The 21,693-nt window shown below is 32.3% G+C and overlaps 1 protein-coding gene and 1 long non-coding RNA gene across 3 annotated transcripts in view; one reads left to right on the top strand and one right to left on the bottom strand.

Annotated features, from left to right (window-relative positions):
- LOC118185645 (uncharacterized) overlaps positions 1 to 21,693 on the top strand; it is a 539,917-nt gene that overhangs the window by 68,680 nt on the left and 449,544 nt on the right. The gene's annotated exons all lie outside the window — the stretch shown is intronic.
- LOC146993099 (uncharacterized) overlaps positions 1 to 21,693 on the bottom strand; it is a 319,314-nt gene that overhangs the window by 59,676 nt on the left and 237,945 nt on the right. The gene's annotated exons all lie outside the window — the stretch shown is intronic.

The following is a 21,693-nucleotide window of genomic DNA, read 5'->3' as shown; positions in this document are numbered from 1 at the left end:
GTATCAAATTCAACATTTTCTCAATAAATAAAATTATTGAACTTGAAGAACACCAAATGTACTTACCATCCGAAAATCTCCTAGAGGTGTTGTGTATTTACTTGAAAATAGCTACTTCTTATTTCTAGATAATGCGTCGTATAAATACATTGTAAAGTGAGGCCTACTCTTTTATCAAGACATATATAAAAGTAAAATTGAGTTTACTCTCTTCCGCTGCCAACGGTGTACGTTTCAGGTTTCCTTAACAGTACGCTAAACTAAAATCTTTCGATTTATTACGTTTCAGGGTTCTCTTTCCTATTATTCCATATCCGACATCATGAAATAATTCTATAACTAACTAATGCGTAATGTGTCAGATTTTACTGCTTATGCTTATTTCAACATTTTATTAGTTATGCATATTTTAGCATTTGTATCACTGAAAAGTTTCTTATCAATTTCCATCACCTTAGTAAATAGGCAGTCACAATTGGAAAGAAAATCTCTTAACCTCTCTGAAGATTTTAAATACCTTCTATTATTAAGCAGTAATAAATATATTATTAAGTTGTAGAGACATTAAGATTTTTTTGAAGGCTGGAAAAATGAAAAATTAACAACGCCTTCGCCGGGAATCGAACCACGGACCTCTGGAATACCGGCCCAGCATGCTACCGTTACACAACGAAGGACGCTAGGAAAGCGGGAGAAATACCTTATATACTCCCCTTTTTAAAGGGCGACTAGGGTTTCAGGGAAACTCGTCGCCAAATCTGGGTGAAGAGAATCATCATCCAACACCCTTTTAGTTCGGGCGCCACTGTAGAGACTTAGGATTTTTTTGGAGGCCGGAAAGATGAAAAATTAACAACGCCTTCGCTGGAAATCGAACCACGGACCTCTGAATACCGGCCCAGCGTGCTACCGTTACACAACGAAGGACGCTAGGAAAGCGGGAGAAATACCTTATAAAGTCATAACTAAAGCCCGTTATGTACTGTGCGTAACAAGTTGGAATTTAATATTTTTTCAAGAAAAGAGGACTTAAGATTTCCGAAATATGCATATTACATAAATTAACGTTTCATCAGTTGAACTATTGAGTCATGAATAGCCACTACTCCCTCCACATAAAATAGAAATTTTAAATATAGAATAAATTGCAAACCGGTAGAAATGATAAATACATGCCTTTAAAGTAGTACTAAAGAGTCTTTAAAATAAAATAAACCATGCCAAATACATGCTCGAGTAAATATTTTTCCCAATGACCAGATGCATTGGTCACAAGCGGCAGAATTCTGGTCATTTGGCTGCCTCTTTAGCGAGAACGTTGCTCAGAGGTTCACTGTGAGGAACAGATCCATATTTTATTTGCGAGAGAAAGTACACACAGCTAGAACGATGCATAAATTGTTCGAGATTCGAACCTGAATCTCAAAGAAGGTATGCATTGTTATGTGGCCAACAACTTGCGAACGGCACTTCTAAATGAAAAAAAGAAAACAATTCGACCATCGGAAAATGAGAATATTTGCATATCAGAAGAAAAACATTTAAAGCAGTGTTCCAAAATCTGCTTTGCCCCATGCGCTCCTTTCCCCACTGATAGCTGGTTAGCAGGTCACTCCCTTCCTCCTTTTCCAAATTCGAAAAATAAATATATATTTATTCAGATATAATACATTACTTTGAACTTGTTCTTCATAAATTAAACAATAAACATATATAGAAAATGTTGATAAATACCAAAAACGTGAATCAAAGTATTTTTTTTATTGCTAAACTAAAACTAAATACGTAACATCTAAATAAAAGGATGACACCCCTGAAACTATGGAAGTCCCCTTAGTTGAAACTCCCCCTTGTTAGGGACCTCCGATCTAACGGTTAAGGCCATTTTACTATGGCAGAAAGTTCTTAGGGTTTATTTGTTTACTGGTTTGGGGGGTACTTTTTTGGAGGATTTCCTGAAGAAATTAATTTATATTTGATACACACAGGAAAGAACCATGAAAATATAATACTAAAAAGCATTTGAACGGGTACCAGAATGCTTCACGTTTATTTTTTGTGATTCGTTAATTCAACAATTAAACTTTGAATACTTTTCAGGTGATATTTTTTTTTCCTAGACATTTGTTACAACTGCTTCATAAAAGTCAGGGATTTTGAACCAAGGAGGAAATTTCATAGCATTAGGGGGAAGAAAGCAGTCAGTATTTTATTTATCTGCTAAGCATTTATTTACAGTTTATGAATGTACAATAAAACTTTTAGACAAGTTTTGGCATTTATGAACGTTTGCTATGCTTTTGAAGTTTAATTTATCAAACAAGCTTAAAAATAATCTAAATTTAAATGAATTTATATATGTATTTTTCGAGTTTGGAAAGGAGGCGAAAGCAGTGGAGAATCTTCTAGCACTAGTGAAAGGGCAGAGTGGGGCTAAAGTGTTTGATAAACCACTGGGTCATCACAGAGCGCTTAACTCTTAAATTTTATCTACGAACGTGAATAATTTTAACAGTGTTTTTTTCACAAACTTTGAAATCTCTCCTCTTTTAAAGAAAAATCTACCTTTGCCTTCTTAAAAAAATTTAGATTAATACTCGTAATATCAGTTAAATCAAACCTAAGATTGATGAAATCGAAAGGAAAATTCAAATACTAAATTTTTGAAACAGTGCAGATTTTAACAGCAAACAGGCATTGAAAACTATACTTTTTTATAACATTTTAGTCTATTCACCCCCAAACAACAATCAAAAACTAAACTAAAATAAACTCAGTGGCACAAACAGCCCTTAGAGAGCGATAGTAGGCAGTTGCCTGGCATCTGCGTTTTTTAGATCGTGGGCTCCGTGGTGCACGAACATATGCCCTAAAAAAGGTGTCTGCTTGTCGCAGGAGAAGCCCCGGCGTTCAGTCTCCAAGCGAACATTTTACTCATTTTATCGACCTACTTATGGAATAAAAGGCTGAGTCAACCTTGCGCCGCAAGGGTATCGAACACCGGACCTGTGGTTCTCCTGCGCGACGCGCTAGCCACAGCAACACCGGGCCTCAAACAACAAATCTACGGTTGTGAAATAAATAGATTTTTAACTTTTTCTTAATTTAATGGTTTTCTTTTCAAATAAATTACGTAGACAGCATTTTATCTTCAAAATCCTATACTACTTGTTTTATGATCACTTCTGTGGGAGAGTACAGGCATAATCTTAAAATCTCCTGAGGCTAGATTTTAAAAACAGTTTTAAAAATTAAATGTAAATAGGGCGTAAATGGGAAATAATTCCCCAATTTCTGGACAATACGTATGAAATTCCCCATATTTCTGGACAATACATATGAAAACTATTGTGTCAGTAATTTGAAGTTAAAATATGAAAAACGAACTCAGTTTCAGAACTTATTTTAATTGGTAACTTAGTTGATGAATTTATAAAGAATGTCATTTTGACTTTTAAACAATTAAGACACTCGATCGATTTCTTTCAGTGTTTATTCCTACTTACGTCATATTCATCCCCCCACTATAGAAATAAATTAGGTACATAAGAAGAAATTGAGAAATCATTATGTGAAATTGAAAAAAAAAGTATTTAGGAGAACTAAAGAATTACAAATTCCTTATTGTTAAGTGAGCGGAGCCATTTTTTAAATTTTATTTCCTCGAATTGTTTTCCGAAAACGCGTCTTGTATAATTTAAGCAGTGCATGCCACCATAATAGTATCACTGTTTTATCTGCATTACAGATTTTTTTTACAGGGCATAGGAACCGAAAAGTAGAAAACGAGAAGGGATCAGGACGAAAAATTTTTATACGCATGTGTTACAGATTTGATTCCAAATTCTTTACATAAGAAACTTTATTTCTAAACCCAGTTGTTGCACCGAAGAATTTCCACATGAGGTCTATCTTCTAACTTTTTGTGTAAATTGATTATACTCTAGTTTGTATCATTCTCAGACACGATAAGAGACCATATAAAAATTAAACATGAACTATACCCGCAGAAGATCTGACTGTATATTCGGGGAGGGGAAAGAAGACGAAATTTATTGAAAAAAGGATATCTTTTTTCATATAACCAGTTTGGGCATTATTTTAAGTGTATGTTGTTCTTTATCTGATAATAACACATTTCAGATTTTCTAAATATGTCATGCAAATATTTTCTTAAAACAGCTTTATTAAGATTACCATTAGGGTAAAATTTGCGAAAGCAAAACTTGAGAAACGAAATTTCTTAAATAAAACGAAATAAAACGAAATTTCTTGCCTGGTGAAAATTATTTTTCTGTGATTAGCGCACACCTGACAATAATATGATAAATAAAGTTTTAGAATCGTACAATTTTCATTACTATCTGAAAATTTTCCTTGATTAAATCTACTCGTATTTACACGTAACTGGCCTATATTTATGCACATGTAGGGAAAAAATTAATAATACATTCCTGTTCTATAAGTAATTAAACTAAACACCAAACTGCTAATACCTAATGAATTTATTCACTAAGCCACTATATTCACTACGTATCAGAAACGTATAAATGCTTATTTCTGAAAATTTTTAGTTTAGTTAAAAATTAAAGTATAGTTAAAAATTAAAGTAATGTAAAGTATAAAAAATATAAATGTTAAGCTAAGTAAAAAATTTAAGTAAAAAATGAATAAATATTAATAAAACTCTATTAAAATTAAACTATTACATGTAGAAATGATTTAAATTTGGAAAGACGTACTCACTAAGTATTGAATAAATGGGATTTCAAGAAAAGAGAGTATTACATTTTTATCTCCTGTATTATAGCTTTACCTTATAGTTAACCTGTTCTTTATTTAATATTCCTTTCCTAAATTTAAGCATATGACTACACAACAGTGATTAATTAGAAAGCATGAAGTTTCATTTCGTAATAAGAGTCTTACGTAACATTCATATAGTATTTTGATATATTTAATTTTTAGTGTTAGCAAAATAAGCAATTCAAGGACTCAAAAACATTTTCTAATTACTTTCGTGGAAGCCTGGTTTGCAAAGAATGGTTTCAGGGCATGTAACTAGCATGAAAAAATGTAAAAATTAATTTTCAAATATAAGTCTTCCTCATTCCAAATTAACATTTCATAGCAATTAAATAAATTTTAAGTTTATCAAAATTTAAACTCCCTTTATAACTGATTAATTCAGATTCATTTTAATCAAAGAACTTTTCTTGGTAATTTTTTTTCATAAGCGTAAAATATTTAACGTGTTTGCGGAATAAAGACAAAGGGAATTGTTTATAAATACTTAGAAAAAAAGATAATATTAGCTACTTACATCAAAGGACATTAGGACGGTTTCACTATGGTACAGTTATGTAATATATGTCTTTAACAATACATTTTCAGCGGTAAATAATTAGATTTTATTTCTTAAATATGGACCGAATAAATATCCTCTGCTGTTTATTTCAGTAATAATTTAGTAATAAGAATCCATTCGAATAATATCGTGGTTGTTTGAAATAATATTTACTCTGGTATATTTAAAATACGCTGAAATTTCCATGAGTGTTATTCTATGAGCGCTATAAACGCTAATTACTAATTTTTAATTCGTTTGAATATTCTCAAGTAACGACGCATAGGAATAGATTTTTTGATAAATGAAATTATATTTCTAACATAAAAGGAGTGATATCATTTGATTATCATATTAAAGATACTTATTTGTTTTTGAAAAACTTACCCGATCACTGCTAACAGACTTCTTTTCTTAAAGTATTCTATGTTGCTCCTTAATGATTTTCGTAACTACAGAATTATCACATATCCCACCAAATGTGAAGACATTTAATCTAATAATAAAGAGTTGAGTAAATAATGATTGTATGAATTTTTCTAAATGTGAAAATACTTCCTCCAGACACATTGATTATAATTGTTGGAATTGTTTCCACGAGCTCTGCAATTACTCAGATTTAATGTAAGACTCGTTCCATTAGGAGGTACGTATATACAAATTTCGGAGCTCAGTCTTCGTAACTCGTTGAATGTAATTAAAATTACAACGTAACAAGTGTGCAAGAGTTGCCCGAAGAAGAGTAAATGGACTTCCAGCTATTCATTTAACGGCATAGCATCTCGGAATAGAGGCTCGTCTCATGAGATCACTTTCATGCAAGGGGACTTTAAGTTGATTTCGGTCCTTCATTTGCGAATGGAAATGATGTTTATATTCCGACGTTCCACCAACCATTAACACTCGGACAGTTAAGCAAGATAGGATTTAATTATAAGCTTCAATCGTTCGTAAGAATTCCAGAATGAAGCCGGAGTTTTCCAGCGCTGGATTCCGGAAGTTGCACGCTATGCAAAGAATGGGAGTTTGATTAGCTGAGAAGAAGCGAATGGAATGAATGAAACGAAAATACACATCACAGAGATAGCCTCAAGAGGTGGCATTTTCAACGCTTTGAATTTGTTTTGAACAAATTATCTGATTACTTTTTAATCGTATACTTTGGATTGGAAATTTCAACTTATTTGCTTTAGATGCAAAACATGTGCTCATTCTTTGATCCTAGCTTGTTAATCTAGTAATTAAACTACATCAAACAGTAGAAGTTAATTTATCTAGTATTTACGGTTCAGAAAATTGTTTTAATAGAATTTTGTAACAAAGTATCGGAGTTAGAAACATTTCCTACTGGTGTGAAATATCATTAGACTAACTATCCTTAAATCAAATTCCACAAGATAGTTAGTTTCACAAGACAGTTACTTGTTACTTGATAATTATGATAATTATCAAGTAAACAATGAGTTTTGAAAAAGAGTATTTTTAAAACGCAAGATATAAGTTAATTTCAACACCATATTAAATCATATAGGTAGTTCGTCCAAAGCTGCTTCATTCAAGCTGTACTGAAATATTTTCGACTTATGCATTAACTATAGTATCGTAGACACTGATTACATTTACAATCAATTTAATTCCAGATTTTAATTATGTTATTCAGTTAACATAAGGAATATACTTTGCATACAAAGGAATCAAGTCTGACTTGAATATATGAAAAATAGCAAAATAGTTCAGAAGTTCTGTCAGCTAATTTCCAAAACTCACTCTACTTAAGGATTTAACTTAGAAGCCAAACAGAAAAAATCAGCGTTATATTTTCAAATTTTCAAAGGACTAGTTTCGATGGTTTTACCGAACCATCATCCTCAGCTGCAAAAGCGTAAATGAACGAAGTAAGATATAATGATTAGATGAGATCAGAAAGCCTGGACAGGAGACAAGCTACTGGAACAATCTGTTGATGAAACCAGAATTAAAACATAATTTCTTTAAAGGCTGAAGGCAAAGATGGATTGGAATTAGGGTCGTTAACTAGAACAGAAGGATTTTTTTGAATGTGAAATGCCTCTAGAAAATCCTGTTCACCAATGGAAGATGTATTTTTGAATACTTTTGGCAGCAGAAAAATTGAAAGTGTGATTTTCGGACCACCGATGTTAGGTAACAGAAGACTTCTGTGTTTCCTTTTTTCTAACATATGCCTCATTACATCATAAACACATTTACACCATAAAAAATTCAAGAGTTTGTAAAAAAGGTTAAAAACATTTCTCCTAAAAATGTACTCATGAAATTTCTTTTGGTGTAAAATCATTATTCACCAATGTTCCAGTGGAGGGTGCATTAAGATGTCTAGAAACCAGACTTCGCGAATTTCATTTCTCTTGCATCGAAATTGATGAGATAATTTCTCTCACTCAACTCTGTTTGAAACAAACACATTTTGTTTTCCAAAATAAATATTACAAGCAAACTGAGGGATTAGCGAAGGGAAGCCCCCTCAGTCCCATTCTGGCTGATATCTACATGCATTATTATGAATCAAAATTGTTTGAAAATTAAACTTCCCGGTAGGGTTCTGCTACGTAGACGATACTTTTACCCTGTTTGAAGGTAATAAAGATGATTTAAATAAAGCCTTTAAACAATGAATTCCATTGATTCTGATATTCAGTTCACGTTTCAGACTTGCAATTCGCTTCCGTTTTTCGACATTCTGGTCACACGTAACACATCCAACTTCAGTACTATGGGTTACCGTGAAATTTCATCGGGTTGTCATCCACCACACTTCAAATCATGTCATCCGAGTAAAAAAAAGTTAGCTTCATTTTATTCCTATCTTTTCCGTGCTCTTCAAGTTTGCTCCTCCAAACTAGGCCTTGGTAAAGAACTAAATTATTTAAAAGCAATAGCTATTGACAGGGGTTTTCACCCAGCATTATTAATCAAGCAGTTAAAAAATTCTCCTCTCAGTATAACAAAAGGCACACTTCTGTTTTAGGAGATTATAAAAATCCTGTTGTTATTTCCGTCTTTCCATTAATTAGCTATAACGTTGCATGTATTTTGCAGAAATTTAACTTTCGGGTCGTTTATTCTCCCATCAATAAAATTTCGACTTTCGTACTCAAGGACCCCATTCCTTATATGAATTATTGGGGTATTTACAGGATTCCTAGCCTGTGTGGTTTAATTTACATTGGCCAAACTAAGAGAGCCTTAAACTTTCGCGTTAAGGAACATGAGGCATATGTTAGAAAAAAGAAAACACAGAAGTCTTCTGTTGCCCAACATTGTTGGTCACTTTCAATTTTCTGCTGTCAAAATTGTTCAAAAAACATCTTCCATTGGTGAACTGGATTTTCTAGAGACATTTAACATTAAAAAAAAAATCTTTCTTTTCTAGTTGACGATCCTAATTCCAATCCATCTTTGCCTTCAGCCTTTACAGAAAATATGTTTTAGTTCTGGTTTCATCAACAGATTGCGCAGTAGCTTGTCTCATGTCCAGGCTAATCATTATATCTTACCTCGTTCATTTACGCTTTTGCAGCTGAGGATGATGGTTCGATAGAACCATCGAAACTAGTCCTGTGAAAATTTGAAAATATAACGCTGACTTTTTGTTGTTTGGCTTCTTAGTTAATATTTGTTCGGCGTGTTATTGTATCTTAATCTTGATTTAAATGCAATTTAATATATAAATGCAATTTTATATATGTTTATTATACTCTTTGCATGCCGCATTCTAAAACGTTACGTAATTATTAAGCTCTTTTACACATGAAGTACATTCCCTAAAACAAAAGATAAGACTCTTTTCTTTAACAAAAGCACTTCTTTATCTTACAGAATGCCAAATTTACTGGTCTTTCATTCTGCTTTCATCTTGATATAACGTAAATTTAATTAATATTCTGAGTAACGTTAGTTTCTAAATTCTGTATAGCTTCAAAGCAATGGTTCTTACAAAGTGCATGCCTATTCGTCCGTTTTACCAATATTTGCTTGTAATCAATTACCAAAATGCAATTTATTATTATTAAAGTAGTATCTAAGATACAAGTCATGAAATCTTTTATTACAAAATAAACTAAGTTTAACATAAAGAAGTCTAAACTTGGAGTGGAAAAAGTTGAATTCTCTGTAGTTGAGTCGAGATATTTTGACATCAGAAACGTCTCTACCTGAGCCTTCCCAATTTTTTTATACTCCAAACGTTGTGGCAAATATTTTCTCTTAAATGGTTTGTCATTCGAGAGGCATAATACCTATCATTGTACTTTTGGAAATGCATATATTTGACAGAATTTCAAATACAATAGGTGTACTACATCTATTGCAAAACTTTATGAACATTTCTACCATTATTTCAATTAATAAAAGAGGCTTCTAATATTATTTGCTTTGATCCAAAGTATTCACTTAAGTGTGTTTTACAATAAACAAAGCAGTGACGCATTAAAAATAACGGTTACATAATTGTTTTGTAATTCTAAGGCATTTCGATAAGAAAATTATAAATTTTCTGGAAATAAGGATAGAAAGTGTTACTTGCTTACGCATCGTTAGTTCCTATTTTGTACTTTAAATCAATACTTGAACTTCATATCAGCCACAGCAAAAGTACTCATGTTAAGCAAGAAATATTAAAATCCATCATTTCTCAAAGCTATTACACAGCTTCAACTGAACTGTTAAAAGCGTTCAAAAGTTCACTTGTTAAAGCATTCAGTGCTTATGTTAAATGAAATAGACTAAGGTCTAAGATACATATACGTAACATTCTTAAGGCAGCTAGCTTACAGATATTAAACTTCTTCGATTTATGTAACAAAGATTTTAAATCCATATTATATACTGTTTTAATCGTCCACGGTAGGGAAATGGATCGATAAACAGAAGTTTACGACTGGCTTCTTTATTTATTTGTCTCAAATTCATTCCATTTTTCAGTTCTGAAATAAACGCATTTTTGCGATTCTATTACTCTAGAGAGCATCATTTTAAATCAACGCTGCTATGAAAATAGACTGTGTTTCACTTTAGTTCACAGATAAAAAGCCTAGGTGGGCTAGGGGAGCCAAATGTTCCTCTCACGGATATCCTATATTAAGACCTATTGCCTAAGATACAAGATATAGTATATGTGACAGATTCAGATCAGGATTGTTTTGTGACTGTAAATCAGTCTCTATATTATCTATTCCCATTTTACTTTCGTTATACATTTATGGTGCTGACAATTTTGAGCTGTAATTGCTTTACAAAGCGCTTTAAAGATAGACGCTCTTTATAAGGCAACTTCTTTTCTAATTTTCTTGTAAAATTGGTACTATGTATTATGAATAAACAGGTGACAGGTGACGGAGGACGGGGACGCCTGGTGTTTAACAGAGGTAAACAAGCATATGTCCCGCGCCCTCCCCTATCTACCGGGGGGTTTATTGAGATCTTAAAGGATTTATTACATTGCCATACAGGAGCAGATGAGAGATACATTGGCTATTTATATTGTATTACAGATTTTAGGTTTGCAAGGTATACGTTACATAACATACTGGTTACACATTTAAAAAAAAAAGAAAAAAAAAAAAAGAAAAAAAATTATTAACATAACACATACATGACATGACACATAAATACTATTAATAAAGAAGGTACATGCGCTTAGCAGAAGGAAGATACTGTATTTCCTTAGATGCAGAGGAGTACTTACATTCACTTAAGACCCTGAATTAGTGGGGTTGGCATAGGTCTTGCCCCAGGGCGGTTATCTGGCTGATTATTCTGCAGATGGTATTCACTGTGCCTTTGTTCTTAACGATGAATCGTTTGAAGGCTATTTGGTTGTCTGCTGGCAAGTGGAGGTGATTATTCTCCGTGAGCGGGCATTCAAAGATGTAATGGTCTGGAGTTCCGAGCGACCCACAGACGCACAAGCCTGTATGAGAGATACCAAATCGCTCAAAATAGGTGGGAAAGGGCCCGTGCCCCGAGATGTAATTAGTGATGGGAGGTATGGAGTATTGGCGCTCCATTTTCACTCTAGGCAGAAATAAATTGGTTCTGCGACCCGTATCACAGGTCTCCCATTCAGCTTGCCACTTCTGCAGACCTTTTTCCTTAAGAGTTCTCTTGAGATACGAGGGTGGCGCTGGAATAGTTACCATCTGTGCAGCTATGTTGCTTGCTGCCTCCTTTGCCAGTTGGTCAGCTGTCTCGTTACCCTCGTTGTTAACGTGTTCCTTAGTCCATATTAAATTTACAATTAGTTGAGGATGTGATTGTAGAATATTCTATTATGAATAAACAACTGTATAATGAAAGATCTAACTCCAAAGGAAATGTTGTTTTTCAGAGAATAAAATGAAATGCACTATATAGAGAAATGCAAGTGCGCATGTAAAAACAACTCGAATTTATTTAAAATTTAGAGAATATTTTGAACTTGAAATAGAAAAACTTTAAAACTTTTCTTTCGGGTATATACAAAACATTTAATTAAGTACTACTGCAGTTCTATATATGAGAAGAAAACTAATATAACTGTTAGAAAGACATTAGGTTGCAACAAATACGTTAACTAATACGCTAACTCAAAATGTAATCATAAATTATTTTCAAGAAATGTCTCCATATTACACAGACGTATTAAAAACAATCGCCCTATTTGAATTAAGGTTACTATGTGAATTAATTGGATTTTTATTTCCCTCTAATTCTATAGAACATAGACTGGCTTCTTTTGGATTTTCACGGGATTTTGGCCAAAAAGTTTATTTTTCTGCGAGTGAGAGTCGGGAAGTATTCATTGAATCATTTATAAAAATCATTCTTTCTAAAGAAAAATAATCATATTTTCTTTTCTCACAAATATTAAATAACTGCATAATTTGAAAACTGTGTTTAAACATTTACTTGAAATTTACTATGCAGAAGAAAACTCAATGTTATAAGAAAAACAACTTTGCAATTTGATATGATGCAGCTGGTGCAACTTTGCAATCTAATGCAACGATGCAATTTGATAGTAAATAGGTGAGAAATTTCAATATAGAAATAGCAAAACCAAATACAAAATTTATTACCGACTTCGGTTTCGTTAGAAAGCAGTCCAGCTTTGTTACTAAACACATTTTTGTAACAGAAAAACGTTGTTTAATACAAGTGTTAATAATAAAAATAACAGTCTTTTATTTAACTGCGGCAGAACGAAATTGCAGTCAGCAAAAAAGTTCACATTTATTTAAGTTAAATCTTTTTACTATAAAAATTCATTAGTTTAATTCTATTTCAGTTCAACATTTGGCTATTCCCTGAGAACCAAATTGAATTAAGTTATCAAGAGACATGGTTTTTTTTCTCTATTATATTCAGAAAAAGAGTAATTAAAAAGCTTACATTCGTGAATTAAGAAATAATTTAAAATAGGCAAGAATTAAGAAGCTTGTATGCTCTCATATGGAGATATATCTGAATTTCTTGCCGTGCATTCTAATCCTATGATGAATATTCAGGCTTGATGGTACTTCAGAAATTCACCTTTTCCCGGTGAGTCAGTAGTCATATTCTGTCAATATCCTTTCGATATATTAAGCCTCCTTGAAATCAAGCATCTCATTTTCCGGTGCCAATATGATGTCTACTTAAAAGACACAGCAAAATGAAAAATAAACATTTGTTTGACTAGAAACATCCTCCTAGCCTGATTAATGGAAGTATCAGCTGAGACTTTAACTTATCACACCTAAAATAAGATGTTTGCTTATAGTTTAGTTTCTGTTGTATTCAAACTCCCACTCTTCTCTAATAAAGATGTTGATAAAAATAACCGAAGATATGAAATGACACTGTGCCGGCAAGCCTATTTTGATAATTTAATATTTGATAATGATTTGGATTATGGCAGACAGATATATTTGATTAAGTTCTCATTTCAAATGGATAACAGATCCAAAAATTCTGATTTACGTAATTTCAAATATAGCAAGTTTCATCTGCAAATTAGAGTTGTGCTTCGTCAAGAGTTATGATATTGTGAACTGTGCTACGTTTGTTCTTCTTTGGCCGGAGGGAATGTGCACGCAAGCCTTCACATTTATTAAACGTCAAGTATGCTCACTGTGACCGCTAAATGACAAGGCGAAATTGACGGCTACAACCGGTTTCTCCTCCTTCCGCTGTTGGGCTCCGAAGGTGTAGGACGCTCTTCTGGCTGTCCTCAGCCCGGCTGACGCGTGTGCCATTTTTGTTCTTTTTCTTTCTTTTTTTAGACTGCCATCTCCGTGCTGGATGTAGAGCAATGTGTTCCTCCTAGTAAAGTAATTGGTACTGAAGATTCAACGAAATAAATCTATTACTAACTGCCGTAAATTAACGATGTTCTACAATTTAAAAATCTTCAAAAGGACTCATGTACACGTGCTCCACTTTCCGGATGATATGAGTGTTCTCCTTGTGCTTCTCAAAAAATATATTGAAACAACCAGTCAACTCAATTTCCGCCGTGAAAAAATTTGACTTTTTATCACGAAACTTTGCTTTACGTTGATGGAATGAGATTTACTTTGATTCGAATACTACGCACATCTCGTACGAGAGGTTAGGATTCAAAATGGTAGGACTGAGACTTTTGGCCACTATACGATCATGGCTGATAATCTTCTGTCTGGCGATATTTACTTAATTTATGCTGGTACTGATTCAAAATTTTATGATGCCAAGATATAATAAATATTAATTGATTTGTATTATTTGAATTGTCATCCTTTGGGGGTAAGTTATTTTAATTTTATATTTCTTTCAGATCATACATTTCATCCTTCACGTTATCAAGTATTTCTGGCTGATTGCGTTATTTTATTTTACAGACACCACATAGACTAAAAGAAATATTTTCTGAACATAGCTATTTAATTTTCTAGATCTAACAAAAGGATACACTGAGCCAAAAAATATTTATCTCCCGTTCTACTCGGCTGATTTACGAAATTCAAATTGCGTTTTTATGTCTCGAAAGTGCGATCTAGGATATATATTAGATTTATACATGGCATTATTCTAACATAGGTATTTTGACACAAAATCGAACTTTTTTAAAATAATACATCATTTTTTTTCCTCATTTTGATTCTACGACTCAAATTATGCCTTAATATTAAAATTTAAAATTTTGGTGAGAAATTTATAGAGAAATTTAAAAATTTACCTTGGCGCATTTTTTTCAGTTTACGCCAAGAATAATTCAACTTGGCAGAATTCTTAATTTGTAGTAAACTACTTACTTTCCTTTCTTTTCATTGATGCTCGAGAGGAAAAGAGGTCTATTTTTCATTCTTTCAAAATATGTTAACAAAGTAAACCACATTTTCGTTATTATCGCTTATATTAACTACACCAAATTTCAAAATTTGCCAAAACGTAAATTCACATATATCATTGATTTGAAAAACTTATGAGCGAAATTAATTAACTGATTGAAATTTTGCAATTTATGTAAAACGAATCATTGATTGAGGTAAATTACATAAAAGATATACACTAATAAACTGTGTAAAATATAAAATTTTTTTATAATATTATAACCACTTACAAATATTAGTATCTTATTCATTTTTATAAAATTTTTGAAATATTAAGATATTTCACAAGATTTAGCAATTTACTTCATACATTCACCTTCAAAAAGAAGTTAGAGTCAGTAGAAAATAGTACGTTTGGATGCAAATGGGGGATTTTTGTTTTAAATTTACTTGAGAGAATTTTACAACTGAAAACTATTAAAATCCAAGTTTTACGTCTGGTCTCAAAGAAAATTTTTAATATTTATTATTACAGTGTAACAAAAAATTTTCTTATAACTCGTAAAGTTTCTTGTGAAATTTCTGTTTTTAAGTTTCATTCATTGCCTCTCAATGAAGTATTTTAATTTAATAATTTTAATTTTTTGATTGATTTAGGATATGAGTTCAGTGTTTAAGCAAAATTCGCAAAAGGTCGCTCATAGGATATAAATATTTCTTCGTGTTCATTACTACGAGTATATAATGGCAACAGTTACTAGAAAAACATTTTATTTTTATTTTTCCGCAGTATTTTCAATTGCAACCTGGTTTACCGAGGAAGGATGTGTGCAAGAAGTGCGTCAAAAATTTACTCAATAATCTAAAGAAAGCCCGCTGATAGAGCTATGAATAATTTATAATAATTTCTAATATATTTCCTTAATACTCCGAGTATTTGCTTCTTAAATACTTTTATAAAGTGGTTTAAACAGACTGGGTGGATCTCCAAACAGTTATTGTAAAAACGGTATTAATCATCATAAATAGTGGGAAATTTAATTCAAAAGCGCTCAGCAAATGATAAATTTCGTAATTGACAACTGCTATCTTTTGAGTGCATTAGTAAATAATACATTACATTTCTAAAGAACCTTGAAACTGCCTTCGCTTATCCAATAAATTATTCTTCCGCACTCAGGCATGATTTAAAATAGCGTTTACTAAACTTTATAACCTTGCGACTGACAGCTACGATACGCTACTCACAGATACAGGTACGATTTATCGTAACTTTTACGCATATGACTGCTCTAAATTAATGAGATTCGACGAAGAAAGTAATGTAACAATGAAGTACAAATGTGTTCAGCTGCTAATAATTAATTTACAGTTTCAAATTATTTATAATTATAAGCCAATCTGTATAACTGTACTTTAAGAAAAACTTTTCAAAACTTTTCATAACCCAATAAAAATTGTCTTTCGATCAGACTAAGGAAACCACGGTTTGAGAAAATGCTTAAATGATTCTTATTTCGTTTAAAAGATTCTAATCCTATCGTTTTAAGAAATGAATACATTTGATTACATATTTCATGCTGCATGTCATTTTACATTTGATGAAACTTTGTATTTCTCTTTTACATCATTAGCTGAAAGTTACAGTTAACACTTCTAAAGTCAAAAGAAACGAACATTTTAATGATTCCGCTTTTCCCAATTGGTACTCGAAAGTGTACCCACCAATAGCATTAGCAGATTCAGAGCAGCGAGGCATGCAATGGCTTACTTTAACAAAAACCTCGTATATTTCACATATATTTTCAGCAGCAAAGTATAAACTATTAGATCTTCCTCGGAATAAGTGGGGCATTAGAAAATCATGCTTTTAATATACACCCAGATGAAGAAATCCAGTCATATTATAAGGTATTTCTCCCACTTCCCTAGCATGCCTTCGTGGTGTAACGGTAGCACGCTGGGCCGGTATTCCAGAGGTACGTGGTTCGATTCCCGGCGAAGGCGGTTGCATATTTTTCAGCTTTTCTGCTTCCAATTAACCTAATCACTCTTCAAGTGGCGCCCGAACTAAAAAGAGATGTGAATGATGATTCTCCGCACCCAGGATTTGCCGACTAGTTCCCCTAAAACCCTAGTCGCCCTTTAAAAAGGGGAGTATATAAGGTATTTTTCCCACTTCCCTAGCGTGCCTTCGTGTTGTAAGGGTAGCACGCTGGGCCGGTATTCCAGAGGTCCGTGGTTCGATTCCCGGCGAAGGCGGTTGCATATTTTTCTTCTGTCTGGCTTCCAAATAATACCTAATGTCTCTACAATATTAAATCTACCAAACGTGGTGGCCAAAGAACAGGTTCATCCATCCGATCCATTGGCAGGGGCGAGATGGTATTAGCAATAATGTCAGAAATTGCCGTATCTGAACTTACTGCTGATGAAAATGAAATCGCATTTTTTAAAATGAAAATGCAGAAGATGTGTAATCTTTCATAATTATTAAGTGCGAATGAATGCATAAATGAATTAGCAATGAAAAACCTGCTCATATGAATCTGCAATGAAAATGGGCGTAAAACAACCGAGTTCGGAAAACATAAGAAAGGTTGACATTAGCTCGATCCTTACCTTACTTGTGAAGATTTTTGATTAATGAAATTTATGAATCATGAATGATATACATAATTTTTACATAAACTGTTTTGTTTCTTGCGAGTTCAAAACGAAGAAATAATTAAATAGTATATGTCAAGAAATGACGCTCGTTTTAACTGATAGGTTACCAAATCACCATATGCGACTTTCAAGAGTTAACAAGTTATTTACTACTTCATAAATAAAGATTCTTCCGCTCCAGAATAGCGGTATAACCATGCCTCAGTTTCATTTACAATTCGTTTAATTTTAGTTGTAAAACGAAATGTTACAAAGTTAATTTGCTTTGTTAGTTTTCGTCAAAATACCAATTAAAATAGCACTACATAACTTAAGGTTTAATCATCACTACACAGAAATTCATAAGTTGCACAAGTGCATGAATAATTATTTTGAACACAAGTAAAAATGTGGTGTAACTCTTGCTTTATTTGAAGCTAATCAGAAAATTAATTAATTAATTAATTAATCTAATTGCTTTATTTGAAGCATATCAGAAAAGTCTCACTTTGCTGAGTGGCTGAATGAAAACGAAAGTACCTTAAACCTCGTGGCACTAATTGTGCGCTAAGGTAAAAGATAAATGACTTGGAACCTTAACATATCTTAATAAACGACTCCGTATGCAAAGGCTAAGCTTTAAAAGTGAACTTATAATATGTGAACTTATAATGTATATACTTATAATATAGTATATGTGAATTTATAATTCCTTATCCATGTAATGATGTAATTCACATATTCGGACCTACATAAGTTTCGTTTTATACGTTTCGTTGAATTTTAAAAAAAGAACGAAAAATAAAAGCGATTAAAGATACGTTTAGTTTTGGCATTTTTTTCATGCTTTCTAAAACTCTAAACAGTACTTAATTATGGAGTACCTTGATTAATATTGATTAATAGTCTTCGCTTCAGCATAGGAAAGTAAAATACGTGCTATAAAATTCCAAACTAAAAGAAATATAGGCGAACTTTTAATAAATGTCACATTGTTTGAATTGATTGAATGCTTTCTCCTAGCATTAAGAAAGTAAACGACCATATTCTGTGTCTAAATGACCAACAAAAAGAATTCTGGAAATGTTAGAACATTAAAAGGCTTCTTTTTAAGTTTATTCAGTGCAAAGGCTTTAGAAAAATAATATTTATAAAAATATTACTAAATTATATAATATTTAATGATAATTAATATTAGTAAAACACAGATATATAACCTAGGTGCAAAATAATGCACGTTCTCTCATTCTTTCATTAAAACGAGTTTCGGCTTGTATGCTATAAATTTGATCAAGGCTTCGGAAGCTCTATTTCCAGCCATGAGGGTGAAAATTTCCCATTTTTAAAGGGTGTCCAGAGAACGATTACGAGTGGCAGGAATATAGCTTACAGCGTTTTTCGGTATGACATTTTCGTAAAATACTGCTATGCGCTGCTCTTTGGTGTTTCATTCTCCTCGGTCCATTTCTTTACATATTGCTTTTGTTTTTAGGTAAAGTCAATGAAAGGGGTTTATACTACGTTTATTATTTGTTATACTACGGTTATTATTTTATACTACGAAGAGAGCGTTTTCTTTAGTGTTTATGCTAAGTTAACTAATTTGGCTTCGCTTTCATTGCAAAATACACTAGAAGCGATTTGGAGTTCATTTTTCCCGAACCGAAAGTAAGCCCATTTTGGACAAGAGATAAATATATTTCACATCTCTATAAGTCTGACTAAATCTGGAACAGCCAGTAAGAAATTTGTATCCTTAACTTGATTTTTTTCGTAATATTCTATAATTGTGGATTTACTTCTTGCTTCTTTTCGTAATATTCTATAATTGTGGATTTACTTCTTGCTTCTTTTCGTAATATTCTATAATTGTGGATTTACTTCTTGCTAAAATTATCCGTAATGAAAATCAATACTACTGCTTCATTTGAGATGTCATTAGAAGTAATAACTGTGAAAACTTCTGTTGTTATTTCAAACATATATAATGAAATGTGATTTCATAAAATAACTCAAATCACTGTAGAAGACATTCATCACTTGGAGACTCGTAAACCATTATTCTCTACCAAAGTAGATAACATAATGCATTAGGAAACGTTTTGTAAAGGACAGTTATAAAAAGCTAATGGGTAATGTATATTACAAAAACACACGTATGAGATATGTTACAAATTACATTAGTTAGAGCCGCAGTACATAAATTATAGGCTTTTAAATAATTCATTTAGTTAAGCAGTGCATACTTTTAATTTGAAAGATAAATAAATAATGATACGTCACTTTATGGCAGCGATTTCTTATAGCAGCATATCAGAGAAGTCTCACTTTGCTGAGTGGCTGAATGAAAACGAAAGTACCTTAAACCTCGTGGCACTAATTGTGCGCTAAGGTAAAAGATAAATGATTTGGAACCTTAACATATCTTAATAAACGACTCCGTATGCAAAGGCTAAGCTTTAAAAGTGAACTTATAATGTGTGAACTTATAATGTATATACTTATAATATAGTATATGTGAACTTATAATTCCTTATCCATGTAATGATGTAATTCACATATTCGGACCTACATAAGTTTCGTTTTATACGTTTCGTTGAATTTTAATAAAAGAACGAAAAAGAACGATTAAAGAAACGTTTAGTTTTGGCATTTTTTTCATGCTTTCTAAAACTCTAAACAGTACTTAATTATAGAGTACCTTAATTAATATTGATTAATAGTCTTCGCTTCAGCATAGTAAAGTAAAATACGTGCTATAAAATTCCAAACTAAAAGTAATTTACTATAATAAAAAGCTTCAAGCAATTAGAAACAACATGTGTAAAACCTAGAATTTACTGACATTTTGAAGAAACATAATTTATTCATGCCAGTAAAATTACGAAGGAATAGGAGCTAATACTGACAGCCGGAAAACATTTGTGCAATACATATCACTACACTCACAAACAAATCTGCACTAGTAGAAAAGTCAGTATAAATACATTTTCGAAAAGGAAAAGTGTTGAACGGAGAAAAACGCAATAGACTTGTTAGAAAGTGGCTCACCTAGTTTGTATGAAACATATAAATTCTTTTGTATATTTTTGGATATTTGGTGATTTAAAATTGGTGGTTTTAGTATTAGTGGGAAGGCTGAAAGCCTGTGGCTGCATTTTCTTCAGTGTGCCTCAGATGTTAAAACTCCTGATTTTAAAAGAGAAGAGGATATTTATTTTATCTCGTTCAAAAGGGCTATACAAAACGGAAAGAGGCACGATGAGTTCATTTGACTAATTGCAATGATTGCGTGCAGTTGACATTAAGTCAACGCTTTAACTACTTAGTCGCAATAAAAATATTCAGCAATGACTTTAATTTAATCTGAAAATGGAAGGGTGCAATCACATTAGCTTTGATTAATAATATAATTTATCGGAAAAATATTTAAAATAATTGTTAAAACTAAAATTTGAAAGAAAAATATGTAAATATTCAAAACGTTCAAGTTATGGAATTTATACAAGTTATTATTTTACGAGAACTACCCAAATATGATTGTGTTGAAACTATGCTTCTGAAATTTTGAATTAGGTAATACTTAATTCTTCTGATTTGCCAGTCGGCAAATCTGAGTGATCTAAATCGCAACATATATATAAATACTAATGAAATAACAATTAATATTTTTGATTTCGATAACTGTAACAAAAAAATCGATAAAGAACTGTAAGGAATGAGCACATTTTATTTACCTACGCAGGATCTTGTGAGACAAATGGCTAGCACGTCCAGCTGGTAAGTGGAAATCAAATGTTATGAATTCCAAAGAGGACACAACTGCTTTTTCGCGTTTTCCGATTCCACAAATCTAATAGTCTCCATGATGTATCCCGAACTAAAATATGGCGAACGATAATACGTCACTCCCTGTATTTGACGGACTTCGGCGCCTGTCTCTACCAGATCGGCTTTAATGTGGGAGAAAATATAAGTAATTAGTCCTCTGTGTTTGCTGTATTAGTCTAAGTAGTTAGCATGCTCAGTTGGTAAGTGAGAGATTCGTGGTTCGTATCCTGGAAAGCGCACAATTGATTCCTTGCATTTCGTGCATCACAAAACGAACTAATAATCTCTACAAATTGTTAGTTTCCTGGAAGACTAATGTGAATTCTTCAGCTTTTCACTTGCTAGATGACCCCCTAATATGAACTTGTGATCTCAACCATGCTTAATTATATTGCTGGCTAAAAGTTTTTTATTTATTGTCATACAGTTTTTAAAGTGATATGCTAAAACACTGCGTCGAAAAAAGAGTGGGGAAACACTCTGCGTTTAAAAGAATCCTAGTAAACCAGAAACGGCAATAAAAGTGTAGTTACAGTCAAATATGGCCCTTAAAAT

This window comes from Stegodyphus dumicola, chromosome X1 (genome assembly GCF_044657685.1).
Source record: "Stegodyphus dumicola isolate Sdum_Otavi_A_Nest chromosome X1, ASM4465768v1".
Classification (NCBI taxonomy): domain Eukaryota; kingdom Metazoa; phylum Arthropoda; class Arachnida; order Araneae; family Eresidae; genus Stegodyphus; species Stegodyphus dumicola.
The sequence above is the reverse complement of the archived record's forward strand: the minus strand, read 5'-3'. Positions and strand labels throughout refer to the sequence as shown.